The sequence below is a fragment of the Rattus norvegicus genome, chromosome 3 (assembly GCF_021556685.1).
Source record: "Rattus norvegicus strain SHRSP/BbbUtx chromosome 3, alternate assembly SHRSP_T2T, whole genome shotgun sequence".
Lineage (NCBI taxonomy): Eukaryota > Metazoa > Chordata > Mammalia > Rodentia > Muridae > Rattus > Rattus norvegicus.
In genome coordinates, this window is record NC_141536.1 from 20,383,260 (window position 1) to 20,399,317 (window position 16,058).

The 16,058-nt window shown below is 43.3% G+C and overlaps 1 pseudogene; it reads right to left on the reverse strand.

The window, feature by feature from the left end:
* Positions 1 to 2,992: 2,992 nt before the first annotated feature.
* LOC148006464 (ribosome biogenesis regulatory protein homolog) lies at positions 2,993 to 4,513 on the reverse strand (annotated as a pseudogene).
* Positions 4,514 to 16,058: the final 11,545 nt, after the last annotated feature.

Sequence of the window (16,058 nt, forward strand, 5' to 3'; positions counted from 1 at the left end):
ATGGAAATCACAGACAGAAAACGCAAGGCTTGGAGGTCTTCCGAGTCTCCTTCAGCTCTGTCCACAAGTTTAAAGCCTTCATAGTAAGCACGATACTGTTATAGAGGAAAAATCATCCCACAGGTAAAGATAAAGGCTATCAGAAGGAAGGAATTCTATTATTTTGTTTGTCTTAGCCTGAAATTTTCACCCTATGGCTGATGGATATGGGCAAGGAGCCTGTAAAGAGAAGCCTGAGGAACATAGGGAGACCCAGCTCACTGACTCCCTCAAGGCCTGCATTCTCAGATCAAAGACTCCAGGCTTCCCCACACAAATAGTTTTCTTCTGTATTTTTACTTTTGTTTTGGTTACTTTATTTACATTTCTAATGTCATCTCCCATCCTGGTTTCCCCTCCACAAACCCGCTATCCCACCCCAATGCCCCATGCCCCTGCTTTGATGAGGATGCTCCCCCACCCACCCACCCTCTTCTGCCTCACTCTCTAGCATTCTCCTACCTTGGCCCCTCAAACCCACACAAAATCTTTAGCTAGTGTCTTCATATGCATACTTTATTCAGTCATGTTTAGCTTCTGTCCACTATTATTAGTTTGTGTAAAAGTAACTAACAGACACATGGACACACCAGTGAAATGGTGTTTTGAATAGAAGGAAAGAGACAGGAAATATGATCACTAAAATGTATGAGGTCATCAGATGAAAGACCTGGCCATCTCATGTGAATTAGTCTTTTGTTTAAAGTAGATTCTATATAAGATGGGAGCAGGAGGTACCCTAAAGGTAGACCCCTACTTTCCTGTGTTCAGCCTCCACCTATGCCCTCATGTCACTTGTGTCCCTGTAGTTTCCTCAGAGCTCTGTGACGTGCCTCAAATCACGACTCTCTCTCTCTCTCTGCTGCCTTTCAGGTAACATTCCTACCTAGATCAGAACAACCCCAGACCACCATTCTGAGACTGGATACTTTTTGTTATGGCATTAGACCTCCCATACCTACTAGATTCTAAATCCACAATGAAACAAATTGACCCTAATGGGACACAAACTTCAGAATCATTATCAGTAGGAGTAACTGTGGTTAAGAGCACTGAAAGCCACCCAGGAACTCTCAGAAAAGACACACATTCCTAGAATCAACCTCCTGACTCCAATCTCTACAGCACATCAGTGTCTTGGTTATTTCAATCAGGAGCATGAGGAACTTGACTTACGTTAGACTCACCTCTCACCTGTCACTGCTGTATGGAGACCGTCTCTCTCATTCCTGCTTCACGATGCCAGCAGTAATAGTGGTGACCGTGACCACTTAGACCCTTCACTTCCCTGGCACAGTCCTGTGGCTTTTAAGGTTTTCATGTTCTTCTTACAAAAGACTTGTGGGTACACAGTCATTGTCTTCATTTTACAAACCTAGAAATGGGTTAAACAGCCAAACAGCACTGTCCTTCAAATCAGCTTAAATAGAACCCTTTTTAGGGGTCTCTTTGAGATGGTGCCTAAGGTCTAAGCATCCAGGTTAGAATCCTCTCTTCAGATTGGTGTCTTTCAGGGAAGATGTAGATAGACATCTACATCTAGTTTTCCTAGTTTTATGGGAAAGGCACTGCGCCTGCTTTCCATGATTCTCAAGCCGGAATGAGATGGAGTGAAGATAGCTTCAAGAACAGGTTCTGGGATATTGTAAACACTTGATAATTAATGTGTGTATCATTTGCTCAGCAGGAGGTGCCCCTTTAACCTGCCAAGCTCTCCTTGAGAATTAATCATTCTTCTCCCTTACAGTCTGTGCTGATGCATAGGATGTTTTTCTCATTGTGTATCTCACTCAGTGCTGGATGAGGTAGGCAGGATGAGATCCTATATCTACCAAATGGATATGACTCAGCTCATAACTTTAAATTGGTTTAGAGTCAAGCATTTCACAGATGTGGTATATATTTGTTGGTTTTGTCCTCAGAATTGTGGTGAAATGAATTCCAACCAAAATTCCAACCATGCAAGAATACTTGATAAAGAAATGGGTCTTGTATAATTAAAAGAAACACTATACATTTAAATTTTAAAAAGTTTATTTATTTTATATGTTTAGGGTTAGAGGCATCATGGCACACATGTGGAAGTCAGAAGTTAACTCATGGGAGTTTGTTCTCTCCTTCCTTCATGTGCATTTTCGAATCATGTGTGTACATGTCTGTTTGTGTGTGTGTCTACATGCATGTGTGCACACTCACACATATGCATGTAATTAAAAATATTCTGAAGATAAAAAGAGCATTCATTTGAGAGAGTGCCCTAAGGTGGGTTCAGCAGTCATTGAGAAAATGTTTTTGTTGTCAACTTGATGATGATGTTTTACAAGGATGATGGGGATTTAAACTCTGGTCCTCACATTTGCATGGCAAGCACTTAGCTAACTAAGCCATCTCCACAATACCCCACAACTACGTTTTATAAGCTTTTTAGGCTTACTACATGATAGAGTAATATAGATTCAGATACTATCCATCATGTTTCAAGTTTTATGGGTCCTTAGTAATTTTTGAGAATATTAAGAGGTCCTTAGATGCCTGGCAGTGTTGGCTCATCTCTTTAATCCCAGCACCCAGTAGGCAGAGGCAGATGTCTGAGTTTAAAGCCAGCGTGGTCTATGACATTGTCTTCAAAAACAAAACAAATAAATAAACAAAAAAGAGAGAAAGATTAAAGGAAAAACAAGAAAGGGAATAAGAGGTCCTTAGAGCACAAGTTTGCAGACTGCTGCCTTAGGCTAGCATGAAGTCTCCTGAGGAGATCAGACTCCTGATAATTTGCTATAGTCATTAGGCACTAATAATAAACGAGAGCCACTGTTAGTAACAATGCTGATGTTAATCTGTGAGGCTATTAATCTGGGTTTTGTGGTATACATATACACAAGCCCATAGGCATACACATACACTCACATGCTTGTAGGTGCATAAATACACACTTGCTCCAAATTGTATACAACTAGAAAACCTTTTGGTTTTTCCCCAGAATGTGGAATATGTGCATACCCATGAGATGTTGTAGAACAGAACCCTCCTGGAAGTGTCCCAACGAAGCACTGGAAACCTTGGACACTTGCATGGTGCAGCCCAGCTCCCCCTTACTCTGGTGGCAGGAGGTGCAGGCCAGCTAAACTGGGCATCTGCATCTTGCGCTTGCGGCCCAGATTCCTCAGATGGTTCAGCTAGTTCTTGGCCATGCATTCTTCCTGACCCGAATCCTTTTGGAGAACAGGTCTTCCATGGGGTCGGTGCTCCCAGGCACCTTGATCAGCCACTCCTTACTGTCATCCCGGGCAGGCTTGTAGCCACAAGGGCATCGCTACTGGCCATTCACCTCGTCCCACATGAGGTTGGGCCTCTTCTTCAGATGGATGCCCTTAAAGCTCTCCAACTGCTGCCAGCAAGTGAGTGGCCTTGGCCGAGCAGTGGCTTCCTGCGGGGAAGGCCTGTGTCAGGATCCTGCAAGCACACTACCACCGCCTCCTCCATGCGGTTGGTCAGCAGCTTCCACAGCTGGTTGATGAGATGCTCCGGGTTTTCCCACTCCAGGGCACGCAGCTCGGCCTCCAGCGAGGCCCTGGCCTGGCACAGCACCATCAAGGGTGGCTGTCAGAAGCCAGCAGGTTGCCCAGGTCGGACTCCAGTTCTAGCTCCTGGTGCACCATGATGCGATGCAGCTTCTCTGCTTCCTCCTGCTCTTCCTTGCCCAGCAGCTCTCTGCATTCTGCCCCTCCGTGTCTCTCACCTGGGGATTAGTTCCCTCACTTTTGGGGACTTTAACTTATAAGAATGGACAGAAAGTATACGATTTGATGTGTGCCTTGTACCTCAGCACCTACGTTGCCAGGAAAAGGGAGTTTTCATTGCACAAAATGGGATTGTAAGACAGGGATTTCAGGAACAATCATGGGTGAATATATTGAAACCCTGCCCCCTCTCAAGGCACACTCAATGAAATAATAAACTCGAACTTGCATTCATATAATGTTGTAAGGAAAAAAATGGCCTCTGGGGAACACTAAAAACTATGGGAATTGGACTATATGTCACATGCATGGACCCTGGGTTTATACATTTCAGGGAGAAGAATCTCCCTCATCCAAGGTCTTTAGATCTTTGGGTGTTAACTAAGATGTTCTATCTGTATCTAGACCTTAAACAACTCTGCCTGTTCTCAGGAACTGGGTTGTAATGAAATAGTGAGAACCCTGAGGCTCTGGAAGGAGAGTGTGCGAATGGGTGTTCCCTGGCTCAAAAGTGAGTCTCTGGAAAAGGCAGTGCAGAAACTGATCAGTCTGGGTAGAGGGAGTTAGCAAGTAAGCTATGGCATTTCCCAGTGACATCACTGATAGTGTCTTCCCTGGAAATTCTCTTGTATCCAGGAGAACCCTAGAATCTTCTGTGATGTCACCAGTGTTGTGGTGACACCAACTGCCTGAGTGATATCCCTCCAGAGCCTAAGGGGTTCTGAAGCGGGCATGTTCTCCGGGTTCCTCAGTCTATTTCGGCAGGACAATCATATACATGCAGAGACCAGACCAAGGCAGAATGAGGCCAGCCTTCTATCACGTTGGAGAACAAGATGAACGGAAAGGTCCTGGGGAAGGAAAAGTGAGCACTGGAACAGGGGTAGGGGAGCTTCTTGGAGGAGGTTGGCTTCTGCTGGCCCTTCTAGGTGTAGGACGTATGATTTGGAGCCTCAGTGTTTCCAAATGGCTGACCCAGACTCAACAATTTCTGATCATTAGTTTGAGAGAGCCAAGAATTGATATATGTCAAGGGGCTCTACTTGGAGCTCTTTAATGTCATGAGGAGTGTCAAAGAATACCAGAATGAGCCTCTGTAAGAATAACAAAGTGTGTCTCTCAGTATAGGCTGTTGAAGCACTTCATTCTCAGTCCTGTAGATTACATGGGTAATTGATGCCAAGAGGGATATTCTCCTGGTCATATATCAAGGCCTCAGTTACTTTGTACTTGAACACACATGATTAGGGATTCAAGATGTTAAGCAGTTTGGACTCAAGGACTTACCTGCCTCACATCAGACATTAGCTGAAAATGGCCTCCAATTCTTCTTGTTTAGGCCAGCTATAGAATTTCAGTGCCAGAGGAATGGCTTTAGGAGGTGTGGTCTATATCTATGATGGCATATGTCATCATATGGCTATGATGGTGGGGAACAGGGACAGTTGAGTTCAGCTTAAAGATAGCTTTCTTGCTGTCTCAGGGATTCACTGTATCTCTTGAACTATGCATCCTCAGACTTCTGTTTTAGACTAAGCATAGTTTTTCCTGACCTTATGTCCACATATGTTCCTTTTTACTTGTGTTTATCTGCCTACAGAGTTTGCTCAGAAGGCATCATCCCAACCCTCCACAAGCCCTGTTGAGGAGGAGAGGATGAAGCATTTGGAGAACCTCAAAATTGCTCTCCACAAGATGCAAAATGAGAGAGAAGAACTCCAGAGAATCCTGGCAGATTACCCTGGGAAGAATTTAAACGACAGGTAGTCACAATGCAAGTTCTTTGTTAACTGTCTTGAGATGTCTGTTAAACTCATATGTCCTCAAATCACAGTAGGCTACAACTCCAGGGTATCCTCATGGTCAAAATCATATTCCTGATTGCATCAGATTGTGAAGTTCAGATAGGAATGAGATGGGGGCACAGGCTATTTTGACTCCTACAAAAGTAAATCATAGGGGCTGGGGATTTAGCTCAGTGGTAGAGCGCTTACCTAGGAAGCTCAAGGCCCTGGGTTCGGTCCCCAGCTCCGAAAAAAAGAACCAAAAAAAAAAAAAAAGTAAATCATAGCCTGTGGCCTGAATCACAGTCTGGGAATAAGGGTAGTAGTGTGTGAGCTCTCATTGTGTGTTTTAAGAAAACTGGACAGGTGTTGGCTTGTGGGAATTTCTAGGTGCTGTGATTTGCCAATTATTGTTGTAATTGACCTGGAGGTGCTTGGAGTTCAATAGGTCCTGTGAACAGCTGGAGGGGCCTTATCCCACTTGCTGCCTCACTGCCTCAGAGTGTGTGACTGGATTGACTACAGGATATCATTGGTTTTCTCTGATTTTGTTCATTGTATTTTGAGATAATGCCACATCCTTATATTTATTTGGCATTCTAATTGTATTTGAGAGAGAGAGAGAGAGAGAGAGAGAGAGAGAGAGAGAGAGTTTTGTGTGAGTTTGTGTGTGTGCCTGTGTGTGTGTGTGTGTGTGTGAGAGAGAGAGAGAGAGAGAGAGAGAGAGAGAGAGAGAGAGTGATTTTGTGTGTATCACTTATGATCTGGGTATTCTGTGTTCTGATTTGGCCTGAGAATTATCCTGTGTCAATTTCCATGTCGTGATAGAGATGAAGATGAGAGCCTCACTTTGAGCAGAACAACATTTCACCTCTGCTTACCTTGGACGCACATGGGAATCTCCTGGTGTGTGTTATAAATTCTTTTCCCTGTAAACACGGTTCATGTTCCTTTGGGTTTTCATGTAGCAATAGATTCTATGATTGAGAAATGTTACCTAAGAACAGGAGAATAGTCTTCACGGGTATAAGTTGGAACCTGGATCGTGGCACAGGGTCCTGGAATGTTCTTGGCAAGCTAGTCTATTCCTTCAAACCCCCCTCAGGGAGTTCATGCAGATCATTTCCCACGTTTAGTTTGCTGGCACTGCTGTCCCTGCGTCCATAATAATAAGCTTAATAAGAACCAAATGGACCCAATACCAAGGAGCAAGACTGTGGCATGTCGTAGGCTGGGGTAGTTCAGGATTCAGTCTGAATTCATGTAATTCTTGAATCCTTCATTCATAAAGTTATTTGATCCTTGGACCATGCCCTATCACAGGGACAACTTTGAGTCCGAGATGCTCATGATGCAGCACCAGGAAGTGATTACTGACCTGCAGAAAATGTGCAAGCAGATCAATAAAGCTTTGAGCAAATGTAATCAACTATCACAAGAAAATCAATGGTACTGGTGAGTAACTTACCAGGTTGTGACCCCAGCAGTAGACATGTGTCAGCCCATTCTTATCTTTGAAGTGAGGATCAGGTTTTATAGGGTTTGAAGCATACCAGGAAGTGTGTCTTTAAGGAAGGCTCTAGGATTTTACCTCCTGTAGATAGTTTGAGTAAATGGAAAGAGGCTGTGAGCTTCTCCAACCATTGTCCTTCCCAGCTAGGGATCCTGTTCATAGAAAATGTATGTACAATGATGGACTTATCAATCAATATTGATGCTCTGGGGCTCTGACAGGAAACACACACACACACACACACACACACACGACACATAGAAAGATTGCATAACTGTTGGATCTATTCTTTTCTCTCAGAGGGCATTTGCCTGCAAGTGACATTCTAATAAAATGGATATATAAGCACACTTAAGGATTAAGTCCTCTTCTGGGAAAAACTTGCGTCCTTCATGTCAGGTTATGAGAAGTGCCCTGAATCTTCAGGAATGTTGCTTTTTTTCTCGATTTGACCTGTCTCTAGGTTATGCTCCATGACTACTGTGGACTTGGACTATAATCTGGGGCTATCTTCGGATCAGGCCCTCGAAGGAATAATGTACTTGGAGAAGTGGGAGGAAATTGGAGATTGGCTGGGATTCACCATGTTTTTGTTTGTGACTCAGCCGCAGGTACTGCCTCCTCCTAAGTGAGTTTATTGAACTGAAGCACAATGTCCAGAGAGCACAGAATGAGAACAGGGAGCGTCTATGGGATCAGATTGCACTGGAAGAGTCCAATAAGGAAACAACAAGGTTGTGTGGAAGCCAGTATGAAAATCTATGTAACAAGAGCATCAGGAAGGATGAATGAAGCATCAAGGGCATGTTGTCCTGATATCTAACCATAAACCAAGTCAAACCAATTTAACCAATCTCCAACTTATCCAGACACTCTACTAGGTCTCATGCATTGTTCATTTCTTTGATCATTTACAAAATGTTGTGTGGTGTTAGCCTCATGCAAGAAACTGGAGGATTGACAACTAAATCCTCCTGCCCAACTAGACACTGCATTTCCTTAAGGGGGATCTGTTTATCACACATCGCACACTTACATGCCATTATGCTAGAGGGATGCCATGTGGTAGCCTCCTTTGTAGTGCACAGAACTGATTAGAGCTCAGTGCAATTGCCAAAAGAATGGCTATCATTCTCAGTCTTGATGGGGCTTCTGTCCTTTCTCTCCTTTTCCCTGTACATTGCAAAATGGTCCTTCCGCCTGCCCAAATCATGGTTTATAGTGATAGAGCTTGAGAAGCAGTTTGTCAGTCCTGTTTTATGTCAATGCTCTAGAGTTCTTTCCTGTGGCTTATATCCTGGAGCTGACTGGATGAACAGGGATGTAAGAAAGGCTTCTCTCAGGGTGAGGGTTTGTGTGAGATATGTGAGGATTGGAGGGAAAAATTTCTCCAACTCTCTCAACCTAGTGTGCCGGAGAAGTGTTTTCCCTATACAGGTTAACTTTATAAGGGATGGATAGCATTGTCTAAGCTCTCACTTGGCACATTTCCTTTGTCTAATCTGTATTCAACAACTGTTGTTCCAGCATGATGGTCTCCTCATTCTTTTCTGCTTCGCCTTATGATTTCTGTTCTCTCTCTCCCTCTCTCTCTCTCTCTCTCTCTCTCTCTCTCTCTCTCTCTCTCTCTCTCTGTGTGTGTGTGTGGGGGGGGGTGATTGTGTGTGTTTCTTTGGATGATTGGAATTATGTGTTGTTCACTGTTCGATTTTTAGCAGTTATTAAAAGCTGAGAAGATATGCAGGCCTGTGGGATCGCTTACCCTTCCCTCTTGGGCATTAGAAAATGACCTCAGATGAAAGATCCTACTGGATTTTCCTGCTGAATTGGGCTGTTGTGTATTGGGTAAGTGACATGGCAATTCCTCACCAGGTCTTTTCCACCCCTAGGTCTGAAACACTCCAGCAGAAGCTTGCACAGGGTCCAGGCCAGGACTACAGCTCTCAGAGACAGAAGTGTCCAACAGGAGCACTGAGTGTGCAAGATTGACAACACCTCCACACCTCAGTCCTCATAACCATAACAATCTTGGGCTGCATTTGAAAGATCTTTAGATGACACCTGTTTAACCTTTTGAGAACTTGTCCATCAACAACCAACCACCCCAAATGAGGCATGTCTACATTCATCTTGAAGAGATTTTTTACCATCTTGCCTGCCGTTCTGCTATGTTTGCAAGGCCAGCAACAGGCTGGAGATGTATGTTGCAAAATCTGCAGCAATTGAATGCTGACTAATTTACTTGCTGTATTTGGTTTTTAGTTTGAAGTTTGATTATTTTATGCATTTGGTTTTCTTCGTTTATGTTTGAAGTTTTGTTATTTATTAACTTTTGGGTTTTTTTTTTTTGGTTCTTTTTTTTTTTTTCCGGAGCTGGGGACCGAACCCAGGGCCTTGCGCTTCCTAGGCAAGCGCTCTACCACTGAGCTAAATCCCCAACCCCTAACTTTTGTTTTTTTTTAATTAGTATGCTGTAGGGCGCCCAACTGTGGTGAACTACGGTACTGCGCATGCTCGGGTTTTGTACCTGGTGCCAGTTGGCCGGACGTTAATATGCTAATGAGGGATTCATGCTCTGCCAATCCCTGAAGGACAATTAGCATAGCCTCAGCCTCCTGTGTATATAAGGCGAGCGCTTTTGCCGCTCGAGGCCCCTGTATCAGCAATGAGCTGGTCCTGCAATAAAGGCTGTTGAGAAGAATCCGACCGTGTTGTGTCTTCCTTGCCAGCCAAGGTGGGCGCGACAACTGGTGGGCCGTACCAGGACCCGAGGACATCCTCATGGATTCAGAACTCTCCAAATCCAGGACGGCGACGTCGGAAAGTTCCCAGGTAAGTGACAATAAAGTTCCCAGGTAAGGGACAATAAAGTTCCCAGGTAAGGGACAATAAGGTTCCCGGTTTTGGGACGAGGGTTAAGTTCTCGGATTGAGACAATAAGGTTCCTGGTTTGGGACAAGGGTTAAGTTCTCGGATTGAGACAATAAAGTTCCCGGTTTTGGGACAAGTCGCAGCGGCCATATCCCTTACCTCTGTAGTACAGACTGCGGCAGCTGTAAGTAATATATCCACAGCTGCAAGTAATCTATCCGCAGGTGTTGCAGAAGCTTTAGATGTTCAGGGTAATATTAATAGTCAGTTGAAAACAGGAATTTTGCTTCTGTATCAAAAGGTCGATTTGCTCCAGGAACAAGCAGATATTATGATGGGTGTGACTCTGAGTTTTATGGTTATATTATTACTCTGGGAGAGAGTACAAGGTACAAGGTTTTCTGGTTTCAGACTAAGGAACACAGTATTTTGGGAGAAAGATTTTGTCTTTGTGTTTTTAAAAGGTGTGATTAGGCTCTGGAAACCTCACAGAGTCATACTGATCAGATTTGATAGAGGTAGACCGCCTGAAAAATTTATTCAGGAGAATCAAACAAAAAGATATCTCGATTCTAAACTTTTGTCTTGAGAATTGTACAGAGTGTGCCTACTTGGATTCCTGGTCTCAATGACTTTCAGCTGGGACCAGTCAGGACACATCAGCTACAGCATTCATTTCATTTTTCCTACCCCCTACCCCCAAGGACATCTCAATGCCCATATACAGATTGATGGAGTTAATGTAATTGGGTTGTGAGTGGAAATATTCAGGACTGTGTTTCACTTCCATACCATTTGTGAATGTCAGTCGTGCTGCTCACTTATGCCGTAATAGATCTCAGTATCTTACAGGAATTTGGTCTCAACACGTTGATGGACTAGTCCAGGAATTGAGACAATCCATCATCCATATCAACTCCACTCGAGTGGATGGTCACCGTGGAAGTGGTGGGAAAGGGGAAATCCTACCTCTCTGCTGACTCCTATTGGAATCTGGGTCCCTTCAGTGGGACACCATCTAGTTTTTCCCCTCTATGTCTATTGTCTGTCCTTGGTGCACCAAGCTGTCCGTGTCTGTCAGTTTATGTCTGTGGTTTTTGTTTCTCGTTGCTTAAATGTTTTATGTTTCATGTTCAAAAGAGAAAATGATAAAAACTTTATCTGCTGGTCGTTCACACCATGATTTGATTTTAACTCGTTTCAAAAAAGGAACAAATGAATAAAAAGCAGTTTCAATCGGCCCTTGGAGCCTTGCACCTGTAGTAGGAGCTTAGGTCAGCTGGAGAAGCTGCCCGGGGATGAGCGTCTGCATGAGCTGATTATTAGATTTAGCAGGTGACAAGGTGCTTCTCTTAAAATCACAGCTAGAAAAGTCATAATGGTGTTTGGTCTAAATATTGAAGATATGTGTAGCCACTTCAATTTTGTTTCTGATTGGTTTTAAATGTATAAATATTCTCTACATGCCTTGGTTATGGACTATTGGTTTTTAAGTTATTGGATATGGTTTAAACAAATGTAACATTGGTAACAGAAAGTTGACATAAAACTGGTAAATTTGGATGGAGTCATTCTAGACAACATGTGGCATGAGCCAATCTAGGGAAACAGGTCTAAATTGGGATGATGAGGCTGATCTCGAGGAAGAGGCTGCTCAATGTGAAAGGGAGAGATATGATCCAGACTGGACACACGCTAGTGCCATGTGGCAATGAGGCAGACAATTAGGCAAGAAAGCGGTTATACCAACAGCACCTCCGTATAACCCTCAATATAAAAGCATGGTGAAGCCTACAAAAGCTACTTCCTTTTGCCCAGAGGTGTGGAAAGAGATGGGATTAAGTTTTCCAGTGTTTCTGGATGCTAACGGGCATCGATATCATGAACCCGTTGACTTTAAGACTATAAAGCAATTGGCAGAATCAGTCAGATGCTGCAGTTTTGATGGAAAGTTTGACAATCATTATCCTAAGGATCCTTTGCTACAATTTTTCATTGAACAGCCAGTGATTTTTCCTAAGGTCACTGCTTCAGAGCCTTTGTCTAGAGCTTTAAATATTTATACAGATGGCTCCAAAACAGGTGTAGGTGCCTATATGGTTGATTCTCAAGAACCAGTCTTAATACAGTCCAGGTACCCCCCAAATTACAGAATGTAAAATTGTATTGGAAGTTTTTTAAAAGATTTCATGATTCTTTTAATTTAATTTCTGACTCTGCTTATGTAGTTAATGCTGTGTGCTCACTTGAAATTGCAGGGCCAATTCGGTCGAGTAGTACTGTATGTCAAATTCTTTTAGAATTACAAAATTTGAATTGGGCCAGAAAAAATAAATTTTTCACACAACATATTCGAGCCCATACTAATTTGCCTGGTCCCATGACCAGTAATAATGCCCTGGTGGATGCTAGTACTCATAGAGAGTCTATTTTTCATGCAGCTTCGGTTGATCTTGCTAGAGAATTTCATCAAAAGTTTCATGTTCCTGCCTTTACTCTTCAACAAAAATTTAAAATCTCTAGAGCTGCAGCTCATGATGTGGTGTTACGTTGCCAGAATTGTGTTCAATTTCACCACCCTCCTCAGGTGGGAATTAACCCTCGTGGTCTGATTCCACTAAAAATTTGGTAGATGGATGTCACACACATATCTCAATTTGGAAATTTAAAATATGCTCAAGTTTCTGTTGATACCTGTTCCGGTATTATACATGCCACTCTGATGACTGGTGAAAAGGCTCATAATGCCATTAGTCATTGCTTAGAGGCGTGGACAGCCTGGGGAAAGCCTGATAGTCTCAAGACAGACAACGGGCCTGCCTACACAGCAAAGTCCTTTCAGGCATTTTGCCAGACAATGCAGGTCGAGCATACTACTGGATTACCATACAATCCCCAGGGTCAAGGTATTGTGGAAAGAGCACACCACACCTTAAAGGGACTGCTACAAAAACAAAAAGGGGGAATTGCCTATGGCAGAACACCAAGAGAACAGTTGTCATTAGCACTTTTTACTTTGAATTTCTTAATTTTGGCTCGCCATGCTGCTACTACACCTATGACTAATGCAGAAGTAAAGTGGAAGGATGTCTTAACTGATGAATGGCGTGGCCCAGATCCCATGATTTCAAGATCTAGGGGAGCTGTTTGTGTTTTTCCGCAGAATCAAGAAAATCCAATTTGGGTACCTGAGCACTTGACTCGAAAATTGCCTTCTGCTCTTCCTGAAGATGAGACTACGAACCCTACTATTACTACGGGGAATGGTAATACAGGTTGATTCGCTCACACTGTGGGCTATTGCCAGATCCTGGCCAGTACCCATGCCAATTCATAGCAATTCTACTGTTTTGCCAACCTTTTACTCTACCTCCTGTTTGTGTGATGTTCCATGTATAGTGCCAAATGGAGAAATGCCCCAACGGTATGCCGCCACTAACTTTTCTCTGTCGCATACCTTATGTTTTACTGTTAAGAACTCTTCCCTGCCCTGCGTTTGGTTGCAGAGAACCACATTTCAATATTCAATATAATATAAGCTCTAATGTGAGCAATGTACCCATTTGGCATCTGGCTTTCTATTAGCTAATCAAAGGATAGATTTAGTTCAAGAACAAATTGAAGCACTGTATCATATGACGCAGCTGTCCTGCGTTTCCTCCCTTAGAGGTTTATGCTTTACTCTTTTGCAAGCTAACTTTTCTCAGCATTCTCCACAGAGCAAAGAAATTTCGAATTATCTGAAAGGGAACTGGTCCATGAAAGCAGAGCAACTATCAAGACAATTGCTGATGCAGATTGCTGTCCTTAACAGCACTAGGATGGACCCCATCACAGTTGAAGAGTTTACCTCATGGATCACCAACACCTTCTCCTTTTTTAAGGAGTAGGCTGTCATGTTTGCCTGGGGAGCTATTGTCCTCCTGGGATGCGGAGTAGGTCTCTGGCTTATTGGCCATTTAAAAAGAGAACATGCCACAAAGTGGTTGTTTACCAGGCTATGACCGCCATTAAAAAGGGTGCTTCTCCTAACATATGGCTGGCCTCTTTGAAAGATTAAGAGTTCGCCCTAGATCATTTTTGTCACTGTCATGTGGAGTCATTGTATCCAGAGATGGGCAACTTTCCTCGAGCTCTGACAAACCTAAGACATGGGGCCCAGTAGCAATAGGGTAACTCTATGACGGATAAGGCCGAGTTTGGATGAGAACGACCTAAGACAGGAGCAATGACAAGATTGACATGACCCCCAAATCTAGACCAGTCATTTTATTAAACAAAAAAGGGGGAGATGTAGGGCGTCCTCCTGTGGTGAACAATGGTACTGCGCATGCAGGCTTTGCACCTGGCATCAGTTGGCTGGTAATATGCTAATGAGGGAGCAGTACCATGCTAATGAGGTGATTCATGCTCCGCCAATCCCTGAAGGGCAATTAGCATAGCCTCAGCCTGTTGTTTATATAAGGCAAGCGCTTTTGCTACTTGAGGTCCCCGTATCAGTAAAGAGGTGGTCCTGCAATAAAGGCTGTTAAGAAGAATTCGATGGTGTTGCGTCTTCCTTGCCGGACGAGGTAGGCGCAACAGATAAACAACACCGAGTTGCATACATAAGCATTCTAGGTATCCAACTGACATTAAAGTTACATTTAAGCTTTTGAGTTAAGGGTAGTGGTTAAATTTTTCTTCAAACTTAACAGTAGGAATTAATAGCTAAATTTTGTTAGTGGTTACAAGCATTCTCAGATTAACAAATGGAGGGGCAAGGTTGACATCATGAGTTTTTTTTGTTGTGATATACTATCCAAAGGTAATGTTGGGGTTAGGAAAAGAAATACCAAAACTCTGACCACAGCAATGGTCACTATGATTCTCCAAGTCCTGGGGCATAGTGAACCCTCTAGAAGTAGGTAGAGCTCTTGGGTGTTCATCCCAACAAAGCTCACAGTTTTTATGGATTTCCTTTGTCTTCTTGACCCAGTTGAATCTACCTAGGAAGCCTTTCTCTTCAGGGACAGGGTGAGAATGAACTTGGGAGTGCAGACAGGTAGAGGACAGCTGATGCTACACGGCCAACTCTGCCTGATCCCCTTTCTAGTCCCTTGAGTGAGTATGGCTAATGGAGGATAATGTGGTAAGGTGTAGGATTCAATGTTTCATGAGTCCCAAGAGAATCCCCTTGGAATCACTTCTGCAGGCTTTAACCAGGGACTGGGCTTGCCTTCCACACACCCCTTCAGAAAGGAACCAGCAATCTAGCACCTAGATTGAAGAAACGGTTAAGACATCAGCCACAGATTCCTCCTTTCCTCCCTTCCTCCCTTCCTCCCTTCCACTCTCCTTCCCTCCACTACCATCTATCTCTTTGTATATAACTATGGCATTATTGAAAGTCACAGACTAATAAAGAAAAGGATGCAGCTAAAACATTTACTCAAATCTTAGAGAACATCATGGGTATTCTAACAGTTTATCTTATTCCTATTTGCTCAGAATTATCTCAGCCTTAAACTGGGAGTAACACATCCTAAGATCATACTCAGTCCTTGGCAAGATGGTTCATTGCCATATTTCCTTGTGAACTGGAATCTGTTGGTGGGTAGTAAGGGAATGAGTTCAGTGCTTCATACATACTAAGCACAACTTGAGCTAGGTTCTCAGCCCTCTTCGTTTTTTATTGTAATATGTGGTCTGAATAAGTTACCCAGGATAGCCTTGAGCTTACTCTATACCCCAAGCAGGCCCTGAATTTGTGATCCTCTTGCTCCACTCCCAAGTATCTGGGATTGCAAACCTGTACTACTAGACCTATTTAAATTGTCATGATGAGAACATATACATAATATCCCAAAGGCCTCAGGAGGTCAAGGTAAGGCCTTCTAATAGCCTGGTCCTTCCCAGCTCCCTTGTAAAGACTGACCTTGATTAGAGGAAAGTTTCTGAGGTATACAATGCTGTCCATCATCACTGAGGATGTGCATGGCTTCTTCCACATGGTTAGCATCAGTGAAGATCCAGATGCATAACTTTATAGATTCTAAAAGCCAACTAGAAGGAACAGGAAGCCTTGTCTATATATTGAACCTATTTTATGAATAAAGAAACAAATTATTG